The sequence below is a fragment of the Protopterus annectens genome, chromosome 8.part0 (assembly GCF_019279795.1).
Source record: "Protopterus annectens isolate FY-2018-M chromosome 8.part0, PAN1.0, whole genome shotgun sequence".
Taxonomy (NCBI): Eukaryota; Metazoa; Chordata; order Ceratodontiformes; family Protopteridae; genus Protopterus; species Protopterus annectens.
Window position 1 is genome coordinate 299,748,259 of NC_056741.1, and position 17,315 is coordinate 299,765,573.

Here is a 17,315-nt window from a genome sequence, read left to right on the forward strand (position 1 = left end):
GTGTGTATGTATGGGCCCACATTCATGGCATGTCCATCTGACATCTGAACAGTGAGTATGGACGACTGCTGACATGGGTATTGCTGAGAAGCATTGTGGTTGGCACTGCAGTTGTCAGAACATGGCCCTGTCATCCACAGTACTGCCCATAGCCCTCAATGCCTACATGCTGACCACTTCCACACAATATTGAACACACAACCTAACACATGGACCCCTGCATATTGTACACATGCAACAATCTATCCTGTAGATTGGGCCAGCTCAAGTTATCTGTGCTCCACTGTTATTACACCTCACACTTACATGTTACTGCATTTCTACATGGGATTGTGGGGGGGGAGGGGCACCTGACATCTTTAAACATTTTTTATGACTGTACTGGTATTTCAAGTACTTTGTTGGCTTCCATTTCATCTTGTATTCTGACCTATCATGCAGACTGGAGGCATATCAGTAGTGTACAGATCTTAGTTTTTATTGACGTACATTTCTATTTCAGACTTCTTACCCTTCAGAACTGACATACAACTGCCAGACCTGTTGTAGTCTATCTATGTAGGTCTGGAGGGGGGCTGTTAACCATTGCCATCAATTGGAGGCCTTAGACCAGCCTTTCTTTATGGTCATCTACACCTGTCCTGCTGGAGGAGGCTGCTGGTAGGTATGTGAGCCACACTGACAAGCATGTGTGTGTCCTATGGATACACATTTGGGCCACCACATGTACTGCAGAGGGATTTGTCACCTTGTATAGTACTGCCTAGTATGTTGACAGCAGTATTTGTTATGGATTTTATGCTGCCCATATAGGTGTACACTATCTGCTGCCATCCCATTCAGCCACCCAGTTTCCTTGGATGTTCACATCCATACCATAGATACAACTATGAGAACATACTACTCCATTCAGCAATTGATAGGAAGACTAACTTACCTTGTGTCTGTGCCAGTATTGAGGATGGTGCTGGAGGGCTATGTTGGATGCACAAAGTACACTCCATATACATGGTAAAGCACAGGTAGTGTCATGTTTGGCATCCCTTTTACTGTATGTGCGAGTCAGAGAGAGGGGTCATTCCCTGGGTCCCTACCATGTCAGTGTATGTGCTATGTGTTGTCTCTTTGTCAAGGCCTGGGCATACTGGGCATACCTCCTTCTGCCTACATGGGCAGGCTCAGATAGTTCTTACTCCGAGTCACTCTGTGGCTGTGATGGCCAAGGCAATGGTGGGGGGCTGTGTGCCCTTTCCCTGTGCTGTTCCTGCTGCAGCTGTTTTGGAAGGATCATATTGTGTAGCATGGCACATACTATGAAAATTTGTGTTCATGTAGCTGGAGAGTACTGCAAGGCTTCACTAGATATGTCCATGCAGCGGAACTGTGACTTGAGCATTCCAAACACATGCTCTATTATGATTCTGATTTGTGCGTATGCCTCATTATGGAGTGCTTGTGTGGTTGTGTGTGCATTTCTGATGGCTGTCATTACCCATGGCTCCAGTGCATAGCCATAATCCCCCACTAGGTGACCATATGGGATATCCCCACTGGCAAATGACTGGTACAGCTGTGTCATATGCCAGATGTGGGAGTCGTGATAGCTTCCTGGGCTGCCAGCACACACATTCAAGATAATGCCATGGGCATCGCACACGACCTGGCAGCTGATGGAGGTGAACACCTTGCAGTTTATGTAGACCCTACCTCTCTCTCCAGGTGGTGCTTTGATGTGTATATGCGTGCAGTCTATAGCACCCACTACCTCAGTGTATTCTGTTATTTGGTGGAAGAGATGCATATTACTGGTCAACACCTCATGGGTGTTGAGGAGATATATGTGCTCAGGGGCATGTGCTGACATGGCATTAAGGAACTGGTGGAGTACCCTGGATGCTGATGCCTGGTGAGATCCCCATGATATCCCCAGTTGGTCTTTGGAAGGTACCTGTGGCTAGTATTCTTAAGCCTATGCATACCTTGGTATAGGTTCATAGGTTCATAGGTCGATACTAGGCTATCTGCCCTAGGGCATTTATAAGCCTAGCCAGAGTGTATTTGGCTTCCACCTCCCTATTAGATTAGCCTACTGTGCCTCTGTAAAGTAGGTCACAGAAGGTACCCTTTTAAGATTAGTTTACTGTGCCTCTGTCTAGCAGGGACACAGAAGAGATCCCAGGGGTGAATTTGCGATTTCCCATCCACGCGTCCAGATTTCGCTTGAAGAGGGTCAGCGAGGGGCTATGTCTAACATGAATTGGGATTCTATTCCAGAGTGAGGGGAGCCTCTGGGAAATGAATCTGTCCCTCCAGCATGTCCTATTTATTTTTGTGCTGAGGTTTAGGTCCCTGGAGTATGTAGCTCTAAGGGACTTGGATTTTTTGAGGTGGAGCATGTCCATTAATTCTGGGTTTGACATGGCGTTGTATGTCAGGCATAGATCACCTCTGAGTAGGCAGTAAGCAACTGAGTAGAGCTGGAGCTTCTTTAGTCGAGCTGCATAGGACATCTGTTTGTAGCCCATGATCCTCTTGGTGAGATACTTTTGGGGTCTCTCCAGTTGCTGCACGTGTTGGGTAAGGTACATCCCAAAGGGGGCATTGTATTCAATTATGGGCCTGATGAGTGACGAGTAGAGGGACACAATGACCTCTCTTGATCTAGATGCGAACCCTTTCGTGATAAGGTGGGCTATATAGAAGGTCTTTCTAACCACTTTGGCAACGTGATTATCAAAAGAGAGATTACTATCTACGTTGGTCCCCAAATCTCTAATTACTTCTTCCGTACTTAATGGATTTCCACCTATGTGGTAATTTGTGGGCACCTTGTTTTTCCCAAAGGGGATGACTATGCACTTTTTAGCATTTAGCTTGAGGCCGTGGCTCTGGCACCAAGCATCCATCTCTGTGAGACCCTTTTGGAGGATGCTTGTGTCAGCTGGAGATTCGATTATGGTCCCCAGTTTGCAGTCATCTGCGAACTTTGTCAGCCATAATCCCCCCGTGTTAGCCTAAACTTCAGAGAAGTATATACCAAACAAGAGAGTTCCCAGAACTGAGCCCTGTGGGACACCACTTGTAACTGGTTTGGATTCGGACATGGCACCTGCGATTCTGACCATGTGGGTTCTATCTCTGAGCCAGTTTGCAACCCATCTTGTGATATTTAAGCTGGTAAGCTTATTTATGATGCCCGAGTGGGGTATTGTGTCGAAGGCTTTTGCGAGGTCCAGGTAGACTGTGTGGACCACCTTGCCCTCATCTATGGCTTTGGTAACTGTTTCAAAGAAATCAACTAGGTTTAAGAGGCAAGATCTGCCCATAACAAAGCCAAATTGGGTAGGGTCCAGTGTCTGGAGGCTCCCAATGTCTTTGTTTATGAGTTCCATGATAATACGCTCCATAGCTTTACAGACCAGACTAGTCAGGCTTATGGAGCGATAGTTTCTGGGGTCCATTGTGGCACCACCTTTGTGGAGTGGGACCACTGTAGCTGTACGCCATTCTTTAGGTACATATCCTGTAGTAAGGCTAAGTTTGAACAGTGACTTAATGTGAGGGTTCAGTTCTTCTTGGAGCTCGTGTAAGACACAGCCTGAGACACCGTCCGGTCCCATAGATGCTGTGTTTTTTGCTTTGGAGAGGGCAGCTTTCACCTGTGCATCTGTGATGTCAGGGAGGTTACATTCAGTTGGGATAGGCATTTGCTCCTTTGGGGGGAAAGGGGGGGGAGTTTACGCTGAATCTGTCTGCCAGGATGTTGGCTATGTCTGTAGGTTTGGTATATTTTGTACCGTTATGCAACAATTCAGAGCATATCTGGGAGTTTCTGCCCATGTTCCTGACATAACTAAAGAAGGCCTTGCGATTATCTTTAGTGTCTAGGGCAATTTTTTTTTCAAAACTGGCCTTTGATGATTTTATGAGGGATCGAAGTTTCTTGCTAATACTGATCAGAGATGCTTTCCCTTTTTGGGATTTTGCTCTGTCATGTAGTAGCTTCCTCCTTCTGTTGTATAGCTTATTTATGGCCGGGGTCCACCAGATCGGTCTCCTGTTTTTGGAGGAGTGAGTCTTGGTTTTATTTGGGATGGCACAATCCATGCATTCCTGCAGGTGCTCATAGAATACATTTGTAAAGGATTCTGCAGATTGGGCTGTATTATCCTCTGGCCCAGGGGCTTTGAAGGATTCCACCTCAGTCTTGAGAAGTGCAAAGTTGGCTTTTGAGAAATTCTTTACAGTGATTTCCTTGGCTGGGGGTGGAGATGGGATATGGATGTCCAGGGAAATTTGTTTATGGTCTGATCTTACCAATGAGGGGTTTACCTCTGGTGTGGAACACAGAGTCCCCATGTTGGTGATGACCAGGTCCAATATGTTGTTCCCTCTTGTGGGAGTGGTGACCAGTTTTTCCATTGCGTTAGAGTTTATAAATTCAAGGAACCATTGGGCGAGGGTATTTGGGCTTGAGTAGTTTTCCCAGTCAATGTTTGGGTAGTTGAAGTCACCCAATAACATAGTGTTTGGAGAGACCTTCATATTCTCCAGTGTTCTCAGGAATGCCAAGTGGGGTTCCTGTAATAGGGAGGGTGTTCTGTAGCAGGCTACAAACTGAAAGGCAGTTTTGCCCGCTGTTAGTTGCACATGGATGGTTTCCGATGCTTCGTGCAGTGCCACTAACCTGGAGGTGTAGGTATCTTTGATGAATATAGATACTCCCCTCCTTTTGTGCTTGGTCCGAGTTTTGGGGCGACGCATGGTATGAGTTATAACCTGGTAGTGCTGGGGTGCTCTCAGGAGCCTTGAACCAGGTTTTTGTTACTGCACAGACATCGATTTTCTCCATACTGAGGAGAACCTCGAGTGCGTGCATCTTGAGGTTTAGACTTCTGGCATTGAGTAGCATTATCTTTAGTTTTTTTATCCTTGGGTATGCACTGGGATGGGTTCCCCTATGTTGGTTCTGTGTGTGAGGCATGGCCAGCACAGCTCAACAATTTGCTGTAGAATGTCCCTGTCCATCCTATAGTGTTCCACTATCTCTGGCTCATGTAGCCCCTGGTAGGTTACCCTGGGCCTCTACACTCTTCTCCTTCTCCTCACTGTGGATTGGTCATCAGCATTCACATCCTCACCACCCTCAGCCTCTTCCACATATTGATGTATGAGAGTGACAGCAGCCCCTAACATTTTGTTAGTTTTGTCAGGTAAAATTTCCCCATCTGTGTACACTGGTGGTGTAGAGTTTTTGGGAAAAACCACACTGGAAGGTGTTTACATAGTTTATAGTAGTGTGCTGGGGTGCTGCATGTGTATTTGGCTGATTGTGATACATTTCACCTGCCAGCTATGCTAGTTCTCCTTGATTGCCTTCCTACTGCTGTTTCCCCAAAAACCAGTCTGCAAGGTGTTTGTATAGTTTATAGTAGTGTGCTGGGCTGCTGCATGTGTATTTGGCTGATTCTGATACATTCCACCTGCCAGTTATCCTAGTTTTCCTTGATTGCCTTCCTACTGCTGTTTTACCTTCCTATTGGCTTCTTGTTTAAGCCCAGACATGTGCCATGCATACCCAGTGCTCAGATGTGCACAGAGCTGCTATTTCCTGTTTTTTTTTTTTTTAAAACCCGGTGCCGCGGCGTGCACACCCATTTAGGCTATGTACACACTGCTCATGAACATCTGACACTCCCCTTTCCTTAGCTGTGCTTAGCTAAGGGCAAACGTGAGCCACACAGCTTCAATGAGTTTACAGCAAGCATGGTACACCCCTTATGAAGTCATTCAGCTCTTAGACTTGCACTGTGGTATTGCTGCACCTACATGGTTAGGCGCAAACTAACACTGAGAGGAAATCTGTGATTCAGTATCAGTCCCCTTATTTGCATAAAACAGAATGCTAATTCATAGTTACCACACTCACACTTAGCCTTCCCCCCATAGCAACCACTACTCCCTGGTATTGTTGTTTTATGCATGCCATTGACTATCATGGCAAAATGCTGATTTGGGTTTAAAAGCTTATTTTCCACTTTTTTTCTTATTTTTGGCTCAATCCCATTTCAGCAATGCTACCCTACACTTAAACGGTCGAAATCGGCCAAAAAAAATAAAAGTTACTTTTTTATAATTTTGCAACTATTATGGTGAGTACATAACTTCTTATTTTGCATCAACTTGCACTTTATGAGCAAAAAAGACATGTGAAACACTGCTATCTTGCATATGGCCATATATTTAGCCATTGGTATGCCTGCTGCATTGAATACATGCTTCCTTTGGAACTGCCATGCCTCCGTTTTGTAATTTGCAGAAATGTATTCTGTTAGTAACCGAATACATTTCTGCAGGTTACACTATTCCTGCACAGATTCCTGCCTGCTTCCTGGATCGCTAATTCACCTCATTTTCATGGTTTTCACCAGCAAATGAGGAAATTAGCATATAGCAGTGGTGTCTGTGTGGGAATAGTGTAGGCCACTCATGCACGTCTCAGGGGCTCATTCCTGGATCACTCAGCAGCCATATTGCATGCAGCAGTTCTTGCACTATTCAGACACTCTGTGCAGAGCTTGCTGAATCCGGCCAAAAATCAGTCCCAGTACACATTATGTCCCCCTGGTTGGCTACTGTAGTTAAATTAGAATTATATGCTTTTCATGTATCACACTTTAGTATACCTTCTTACCTTCTTAAACAGTATAAGAAAGAGTCCAACATTTACCTATAAAATTAGTCAGGCATTTAATTTGGGAAACTAGTTTTTTTTTTTAAATACTCCATCTGATACAATTAGAAAAGCACATCCCTTTATAGCTATACAAATGCAAAATGTATTACCTTCTTATAACATGTCCAAGCAGTATAGCTAACAAAGGAGGTAGCTGTCACAGCAGCAAAGTATTTGGTGGCATGATGAGTTGTTTTTCACTGCATACCTGCATTTAGAAATAAATGCCGACATTGCATATGCAGTGAAAACTGAACAGTGTAATACTCCGTGTGTGGTATGAACTGAAGAAAAGTAATTAAAATAAATGTATTTATACGTAAAGTCACACATACCTTGGAATCCACTGGAATAGGTACTCCACAACTCCTACAGGGCTCCAGAACAGGGTGTCACATTTACACAGTCTGTTGCATGTTGTCCATGTCCACTTGGTACTGGTACACTGTGTCAGTGGTATGGAGGGCATGAAATGTTATGTGTAGTTGGATGATCCAGCACCTACAAAGATGATGTCACACACTGCTCGGCATAGCTACTGCAATCAGAGCCACCTGCAGATACACATTTACCATGGGTGTGGCAACCCCTAACATAAGTCTGCAGTTAGTTCTATCTGAACACAAACATATGACCATGTTCAAAGTAAATCATTTGCAGCTCCATTGCATGACATTTAAACATCTCTGAATTGCACCACCTTCTTGTTTTCCCTCTTTGTTATACATGGTGGCGCATTATACCATATAGCATGAGTGACCATGTCCTAGCCATGTTGTGTAACCGTGCTTTCTGAGTCACACATAACCATGCAGATTTGCTTAGCATGATGTGGTAAAGCTTTCTGAATCCAGCCCCCTGTTCCTGTAGTTTGCACTATAAAATAACAGCTTGCAGCCTGCATCATGATCATCTCTGTGATGAAATGCACTGTAATTTGATAAATACACGAGTGGCTGAATATTAAAATGAGAAACATTCGGGTAATACTAGAGATCTTAAATGGCAACTGGATGTTTGTGTTAAAATAAATAATTGTTGGACTACAGATTAGAAAAAAAGATAATTGGACAAAACTGAAGCAATGCATATTATTAAATATAACTCTATGTTGCCTACTGGAACAAATTCTGGACTGGATTCAGAAAAATTTACCACATAGTGCTAAGCAAATTTGCAGGGTGTGTGCAATTCAGAAAACCAAACTATATGATGTGGCTAGCCAAAATAATCCGGTCAGTCATATTATATGCTAACGACTATATAGTGATACACTGTGTATGATAATGAAGCAAAACAAGATTGTGGGATGATTCAAACATGTTTAAATGCCATGCAATGACTCTCCACCTGGTTTATATTTGAACTCAGTCATCTGCCTGGGCACAGAGTAAATCATAAAATTATGTTAGGGGCTGCCACAGCCATTGTAAATATGTATCTGCAGGAGGCTTTATTTACTGTTATGCCAGATGGTGCACAAAGTTGACTCTGGACAAAAATAAATAAATAAAACATGTATATAATATATATTCAGATTAGTATACAGAGCATGGGAAAGCTACACAAAGATATGTGTACCCATAGGCAAACATGCTACCAATGTACAAAGAGCAAGGCACAGTTATCATCAGCACAGCTGAGGAAAGGAAATGGCTTTACGAGGAATTGCACTGGATGAACCTGAATGAACTACTTCTGTGTCTATAAATCTGTGCTCAAAGCTTCTTCTTTAGTGTGATGAGGCTCTCTGCCTATCATTATGTAGATTTGTCTGTCTGAGTGCAATGATTATGCTAATTAGGACTCAACTCAGTATTGTTTCTAAATCTCTAAGTCTGTGTGACAAGCATACCTGTTAGACATTAAGTAGATTTCTACTCAATGCAGTGCATACATGTAGGTTCCTGCAGGCTTCATTGTAGATGCATGGTCAGCCTCATTTTAGGGGTGAATGAACTGTCATGCATTATTTAACTATCTGCAGAAGGAATTGCTGTAAAGCATGTATTTTTATCAGCATAAATAGGGATCTGCCATCTTTCACAAGTGCCATCACACAAATAAAGTACTCATCAATACCCATCACTGAGTGGCAAATCAGACACTTGGCAATTGTTTTTGTGTGACTTCTCTGTCATCTTCCCCTGAGATTCCTCAAAGTGAGTTATCAAGATGGATAAAGAGAGGGCAGTGTCATTTTAGGGCACAAAGGTGGTGTGCAGAGGAATCTACATTTTTCTGGATAGCCTTCATAAAAAGTCCAGCCAGAGGCTCCTGCAGGAGGCCTATCAAGGGTATCAGTATAAGAACAAAGCCTGGAGTAGTTTGGCCTAGGCTATCACTTATGCTACTAGCACCCCATGCATGTGGTAACAGTACCATCATCTGACAGTGACTAGAGGCACCAACATCCTGACCTCCTAAGCCAATGGTAGATGAAGTTAAACAGCAGTCCCCACATCTGTACTATTCATATAACTTATTATAGCTCTACAAATAACATGCCACTGCATGCCATCCATAAATGTTATATTATGCCCTTTTTATGTATTTAGTCTTTGAAGAAATTGAAAGGAATGAGCAGCTACAGAAGAACAGACTGGAGCACCTAAAAGAGTGCTGGTGTGAGTATACATGTTTCATAATGTCTGGCTTTTAATGTTAACATTAGTAAGGATTAAAAAAAAAGAATGCATAACTTTCATGCACAAGTGACACACCTGTCAATACTGGCACTGCTCAAAGTTAGCAGTATAACTGTGCAATGTCAGAAGTAAGTTTGTGCATGTGTTCTTCTGTATATATATGGACAAGTGGGTCATAATGCTAAAGCTCTGCTCTCATATTGTGAGAATGCCTGTGAGTTCAGTCTCCCTCCCCACTCCACAGTTGTGTTATCTTAAGAACAAAATTAATGTATAATTTACTTTCTCAAAAATATCACCACAGCACCATTTGGGCTATATAGGTAAGATCATCACTAATAATTTGGTGGACATTTTTCAATACAAAATCGAAGTTTGTTTCCTTTTGTGAGGAAAGGAGATACTGCCAGCCCAGCTAGCTGGAATTTTTTAAATAATTATATGTTATTTGTGAATATCAACATGATTTATATAGAAGTGTGAGAAAGGGAGATACTGCCAGCACAGCTGTCTGGAATTTTGTAAATGGTTATGTGTCATTTGTAAATGTCAACATGCTTCATGTAAAATGCTTGGGTTACAAATATATTGGAGCTGTATGTCATGTATATATCAAACTAGGTTTGTACAAATGTGTGTTAAAAAGGGTCTATATTATATAAACAAAGCATTAAAAATGTCGACTCATCTTTGATTGACCCCTATTTCTTGAAGCTGCAGAACATCGAACGGCCAAATCATCGATGCTATTTCTTGAAGCTGCAGAACATCGAACGGCCAAATCATCAATTTATTTCCAAGGGAAAGAAATTGGTTGGCCATTCTTTTAAATCTGCCTTTTTCCTGACTGTACTGCGATCTTGGAGTTAGTATATTTAGTTAGGGGGGTGTGGGGGGGTGAACCCTCCCACTATAATAGTGTTTGTTGTAATGCGGTATGTGTGTTTGGGCTACCGATTTCTTTCCCTTGGAAAGAAATTGGTGATTTGAGGGTTCAATGTTGTGCAGTTTCAAGAAATATGGGTCAGTCAAAGGTGAGTCAACATTTTAATGCTTCATTTATATAATATAGACCTATTAAGAAGATATTTTATAAAGTACTGAGCTTAAAGATGTATCCACAGTGTGCCCTGCTGGAAGAGAACAGAAATGTACATGCACTATTGTAACTGTTTAAATGTATATATTTTAACAGTGAAAACTGGAACACAGGAGGTTAACTTCAGTCCAGCAAGGCGTCAGAAATTTAGCTGAAATTAAATTACTTTATGGCAGCTACAAACACAATGTCTGTGCTGAGAAGCTTTCTGTACTATTTTGGAAGTGTTTTATTGTTATTGTTAAATGCTAAATGCTACCAGCTGCCATCTATGGTTGTTTTGAGCCTGAGAATTGAAGTCAGGTGACAAGAAGTGATGTCATTCTGCCAGCTAACCCAGCAGTAATATTTGAGATATTAATTTGAGAACTCTCTGAGAGAGATAGCATTCTGTATTCTGTCTTTGACCTACCAACAACTACATAACATTCATTCACCACATTTGCCTTGTTCTGTAGTAAGTTATTAGGTTACAGTAATTCTCTTAGATATAGTCAGGAATATAGCAAATCTTAGCTTAGATGTTTTACTTTATTTATTTGAGACTATCCTGCAATGTTGTTTTAAATATTTCCTGTGATTTTGAACTCTGATGTCACTGTAAATATATATTTGGTATTGTCTTGATCTTTTCTTACTTATTATTAAATATATTTAAACATTTCATTATGGCTGATCTGTCTAGAGATATTTAAGTTATGAGAGTACTTGCATATATATTTGGTGACACCGTGGGCCACTCCTAATAGCCTTGCTCTTAGTCAAATGCTCATTTGTACTGATAGTAACATTACACAGTAAGATTGGACACCCTTTGTTAAGGGCCTTAAAGTAACTGATAAGGAGCTGGCTGGTGGCAGTGATAACTACCTTATAGTCTGGGAAAAGGGGGCATAGATTGTAAAATGGTGCCAGCCTTTCCCAGGTGTGTGTGTGTGTGTGTGTGTGTGTGTGTGTGTGTGTGTGTGTGTGTGTGTGTGTGTGTGTGTGTGTGTCTGTGTGTGTGTCTAACTCAAACCTCAAAGAGTGTGTGTGTCAGCTACTTGGGCAGGGACACAAAGCACTGGTCGGACAGAAAGGGTGCTGGAGGTCTTGGTTTGGTCACTCAGCTGAGATCTCAACTCTATAGCTGTGCCAGTGGAGAGTCTTATTGGGGATCTGGAGAAAAAGGGAGAAACCATCCATAGACTGACTGTGGTCTCTGTGTGCTCTTAAGGGAAATTACACTTGATGCAGAGAGCTGCATCTGGAAATACTGTGTGTGTACCTGTCATCGTCCCAATGTACATCCCCCATGGGTGCCAATGGTGAGGCTTGAGGCTCCTTGATTACTGGTCCAGTGGTGGGGCATCACATTTATTGGCTGGCAGTGGTGGGAATCATCACATCACATATTGGGATTCAGTGGTGTGGATATTGAACTCCTGTAGCCTGTAAACAGTGGTCACTAAAGAAGGTGCTTCTACTCTCGATCAGCCACAAAGTGAACATTCAGAGTTTCATATCACAATAGTTTCATTTATTTTTTGTTAGCTTAGTTAGTCAGGGAGAGAAGGCAAGGATGTCATCAGAGGAGTATGGCAAGCTGACAAGGAGCCAGTTGCCTGAGATGTGCCAAGACAAAAGACTGGTGCATCCCAACCTGACTAAAGCAGAAATGACTACAGCCTTAAACATAGCTGTATCACAGACCAGCAACCAGGAGGACAATCAGACTGGCCTTGGGGATGTAAAGCTCTCAGAAAATGGACAGTTCAACATTTCCACAGAGGACTTAAAAATCCATCTGGAGTTAAAGAGACTTGAACAGAAGGTCAAACCAGCAGAGAGACTGAGATGGCTAGAGGCCAAAGAAAATGAGAGACTGAGATGTTTGGAGGCTAAAGAAAATGAGAGGGAAGGGCAACATGAAAAGGAAATGCTGACTCTTCAACAGGGTCATGGAGGTAATGGCGAAGGGAGTAACCGAACCAGAGAAGCAATAAAGGTCAGTACATTTATTCCACAATTTACAGAGGGTGATAATCTTGATAGTTTTATTCATATGTTTGAAAGGGTATGTAAACAGTATAATGTTGACCAAGGGCTCTGGGTGCGGTTCTTGTTTGTCATCATATTTATGCTCCAAGTGTTTTTTATTAATCTTTCAAATAATTCCATTGTATAATAATCTTAATAATTTTCTGATAAGTAAAACAGTATGATTAGCTATATACAATATTTACAGTTGGCCTGAAATTAAATTATTATATTGATCAGTCTAGTCAGAGTAACATCATATTAATGAGAGATCATTTGTTCCTTTTTCTTTTACTCTCATTAAGAGTTTGAATTCAAGTTTAGTGTCTCAATAAGTGATAGTATTTTTTCCCATGGATTCTTGTTCCATCATCTTGGTGCTAATCTTAGTTCTTTTACTCTGGTTTCCAGTAATGCAGTTTCCTTCAATATTAGCAGAAATTCTTTAAATGATGGTTCCAGATTTGATTTCCATTTTCTGACAATACATTTTCTAGCATTTGCTAGAATGTTCCATAGTAGGTAGAGATTGCTATTATTTAAATCTAAATTCTCATTAACATTCAACAAAATTAGAGATTTACTTACTACAAATGTATCTGAGAATATGGCTTGCATGAAATTGCTGACATCTTCCCAAAATGTTTTAACTTTAATACAGTCATGAAATACATGTATCCAATTTGCTTTACAACTCTGCAAGCATCTCCAACATGTAACATTATTAGAAGTATTACATTTTTTAATCTATTTGGCATAAAAAAAGATCTGTGCAAAAATTTCCATGTGTAAATTCTCCAAAATTGTATGTTGGATGTCAATTTAACAGAATTTAGTATTTTGGTTTTGTTTTCCAGTGATAATTTTATTGAATGACCTTTTGTTATATGATTCCAAATTTTTTGATTGAGTTTAACTTTATAATTTATTAAAATTTTATATAATTTTGATGTCAAATTTTCCCAATTTTGATTATTGTATACTATTTCATATAAATGAGTTATAAGTGCAGGTTTATCTCTAAAAGAAGATTTGTTAATTATTCTGCATCGATCTTGTGAGTATTGTAATATGCTTTGTAATAATACCCAGTCTGATGTAGAGAGATTATACATTTTTATTATAAGTTGACTATCCAAAACCTTATGTTCATTAATGCATTGTTGCCAGCAAATTAATTGTTTCTTTTCCCAAGTAATGAAAACCATCCTATGCATTTTGTTTGGAAAATTTCTTGTTACATTGAAAGGATATAAAAGTTCTAGCCATAACTTTATATCTGTATTAGAAGTTACAAATCTTCTAAATGAATTATACATATCATTTAAGTATTTTAGATTAGTAGGTTTTGTTAGATTATATTGAAGGCTAGCGCATAAAATATGCCATGGTTTATTAATATTATTGTCTATCATTAAATTCTTTAAAATGGTATTTTCATTTGAATAAATAACAGTGTGGAGAGATTTCCAGTTAGAAGAATAGCACGGATCTATCCAATTTATAATTATTTTAAAAATGGAGGCTCTAATATAAGTTTCAATATCCGGGAAATTGATTCCACCTAGTTTCCATGGTCTAATGTGGTGTGTATAAGCTATTCTGTTTTTGTTAGGATGCCAAAGAAATCTTAATAATAATGTATTTATTTCTTTTAAAAAATATTTGTCTGGTATTACCGGACTAGCTTGTGCTATATATAGGATTTTTGGAAGTAATATCATTTTTATTACTTGCAATCTATCTTCAAATGTTATATATATTTTGTTCCGTTTTATTATATTTGACTTTATTGTGTCTATGATTTCCCTGTAATTTATATTTAAATTTTTTTCTAATGTTGTACTTAATGTTATACCTAGATAGTTTAAAGTGAGAGATTGTTTACCAATTGTATGATTATCATTTATTTGAAAATCATTTTTTTATTCAATATCATAAAATTTTATTTTGTTTTGTTAAAATGTAATCCTGAAATTGAATAAAATGTATCAACTTGTATATCTAATTCTTTTAATGACTTTTTAGAAGTAGATGTGGTAAAAAATATATCATCTGCAAATAACATTATTTTTGAATTATATTGATTATATAAATTTATACTCTCTATTTTGGGATTGTTTTGTATTGAGATGGCAAATATTTCAATGGCTAATGCAAATAATATGGGGGACATGGGACAACCATGTTTTGTGCCATTTGTCAATATTATTGATTCAGAGGTGAAAGGTCCTAATTTTACATATGCTAAATTGTTTTTATATGTTCTTTATTAATGAAATAAAGGAGCTAGGAAACTCATAATATTCTAACATTTTGAACAAGAAATCCCAGTTTAAGGAGTCAAAAGCTTTCTCTATATCCAATGCAACTATTAAGGCCTCTTGTTTTTCTCTGCTTAAATAGTCAATAATAGTTAGTATTCTTTGTATATAATTATAGGTGCACCTATTATGTATAAATCCTGTTTGATCTTCATTTATAATTTATATCATAAATTGTTTGATTCTATTGACTAGAATAGCCATAAAGATTTTATAATCATTGTTTAGTAATGAAATTGGTCTATAGGAACTGCATTTTGATGCATCTTTATTTTCTTTTATTATAGGAATAATTAATGAGTATCTCCAAGATGGTGAAATGGTGTTGTGTGTTTGTATTTCTATTAAGGTTTTTTGAAAGACTGAGATTATAGATGATGGAAAGATTTTGTATATTTCAGCTATAATACCACCCATTCCTGGTGCTTTATTATTTTTGCTTTCTTTGATTTTCTATGAAATTTCTTTAAGAGTAATTTGCTTTTGAAGTTCTAATTTAAAATTTTCTGGGATTGTTTTAATCAATTCGGGTTTCAAATCTAAATTAAAGTTTTTTGTTTGAGTTCCTTCCATCTTATAATGTTCTGTAAAATGGTATTTAAAAGCATCTAATATATCACTTCTATCTGACACTTTCTTGTTCTTCCTTCCTTCATGTATAATAGTAGTAATGTTATTTCTTTTAGATTGTACTTTAACTCTTATCGCCAAGTTATGCATATGTTTAGGAGAAACAGCATATGAGTTTAATTTTAATCTTTCTAGTGCTAGATTAGTTTTATGTGTTAGAATTTCATTAAACTTTTCATGCAGAGTGTTAATTTTCTTCTTATTAGTCAGTGCATTTGTTAAATTATTATTATTTATTTTTATGATTTGTATTTTGTATGTTGAGTAATTCTGATTCCCATTCTTTTAGTTTATTTTTGTACCATGTGATAATTTTACCATAAATATAGGCTTTTAGAGCATCCCATACCATAACTATGCTGATTTCATTAGTGAGATTAGTGCCTAGAAAGAATTTCAACTCTGTGAGTAGTCAAGGTTTAAATTCTTTTAGTTTCGTAATATATGCTGGAATTCTTGTCATTTGTATTAATTTTTTAAAATTTGTTTGAATATTAATAAGGATTACTCTATGATCTGATAATGAACATGGTATGATTGTAAAACTATTTATCTTTGCATCAAGGTCTTGTGCAACAAACATTTTATCTATTCTTGTTTGGGTTGTAAATCTGTGATCTTGGTGCGAAAATAACAGTGAGTTACTTTCTCTAAATTTAAATGTGTCTGTTAAATTGTGATTTTCAACCCATTTTTTGAGTAGCTTTGCTATAGGAGTTATACGTAAATTTTTTTGTTGGTGGTCTCTGAATTATCAAGAATGCAATTAAAGTCACCACCTAATATCAAGCTACCTTTATATATTTTACTAATAAAGTCTAGATGTTTCTTTTTCGTACTTTTTCCTATTCCTGGGAACCAATAAAGATTTACTAATGTCCAGATTCTATTATTGAATTTTATTATAACAAGTGTTATAAGCCCCTCTTTATCTTCATGGCTATAAAGAATTTGGAGATTAATGATGTTTTTTCTACATAATATCCTAACTCCTCTAGTTTTGGTTTTATATGACGATTGCGCTATTGTTGTATACTCATTTGGATTCCATAAATGCTTTTCATCATCTTTAAAGTGAGTCTCTTGAAGAAATATTACTTGCGCTTTGTTTAATTTTAAATATTTTAGTAGGTTTGATCTTTTCTTTGGATTATTTAAACCATTTATGTTCAGTGAAAGTAGTGTTAAGTCCATGTTTGTTGTTGAGTTTCATGCTTGCTAATATTTATATTAATATTCAAGTACATTTTATAGTATTGTATTTGGAACAAAATTCTCCTTATTTCATGTATCATAAATAGACTGAATCTCTTTTGTAATACTTTTATATTGATGTTCATTTCAGGCCATAATAAAAAAGTGTAAAATGATTTAAGTAAAATTATTTTGATTAATATAATCTTTTCTTTCAACCTTCCCCCCATCACACATGGAATGATATACATTCCTAATCTGATAGACATAAACAAAATATCTACCAGATTAACCCTCATGTTTGGTAGACAGATTTCCTCATGCTCCATTCTTGTATTCTTAGAGACCTTTGAAATTATAAACTAGTATATGTTGAATGATATTTATGGTTCTACATATTATATACATAGTGAAACACATAAGTAATTGTAGGCTATATACATATATATAAATACATTCCTTATTATGAACATTTAATATCATATCAATCATATGGCTAAGTATATTCATCTCAAATAAATTAAATCTGACATCCAATTGCTCTAATGTCATCTACTTTTCCTCTTCTCTCTCTCCCTTATGTATATGAACAATTTGCAAAGACACAAACATGTATTTTATATACTATTTTCATTGAACCATTCATAGTGACTGACTGATATCAA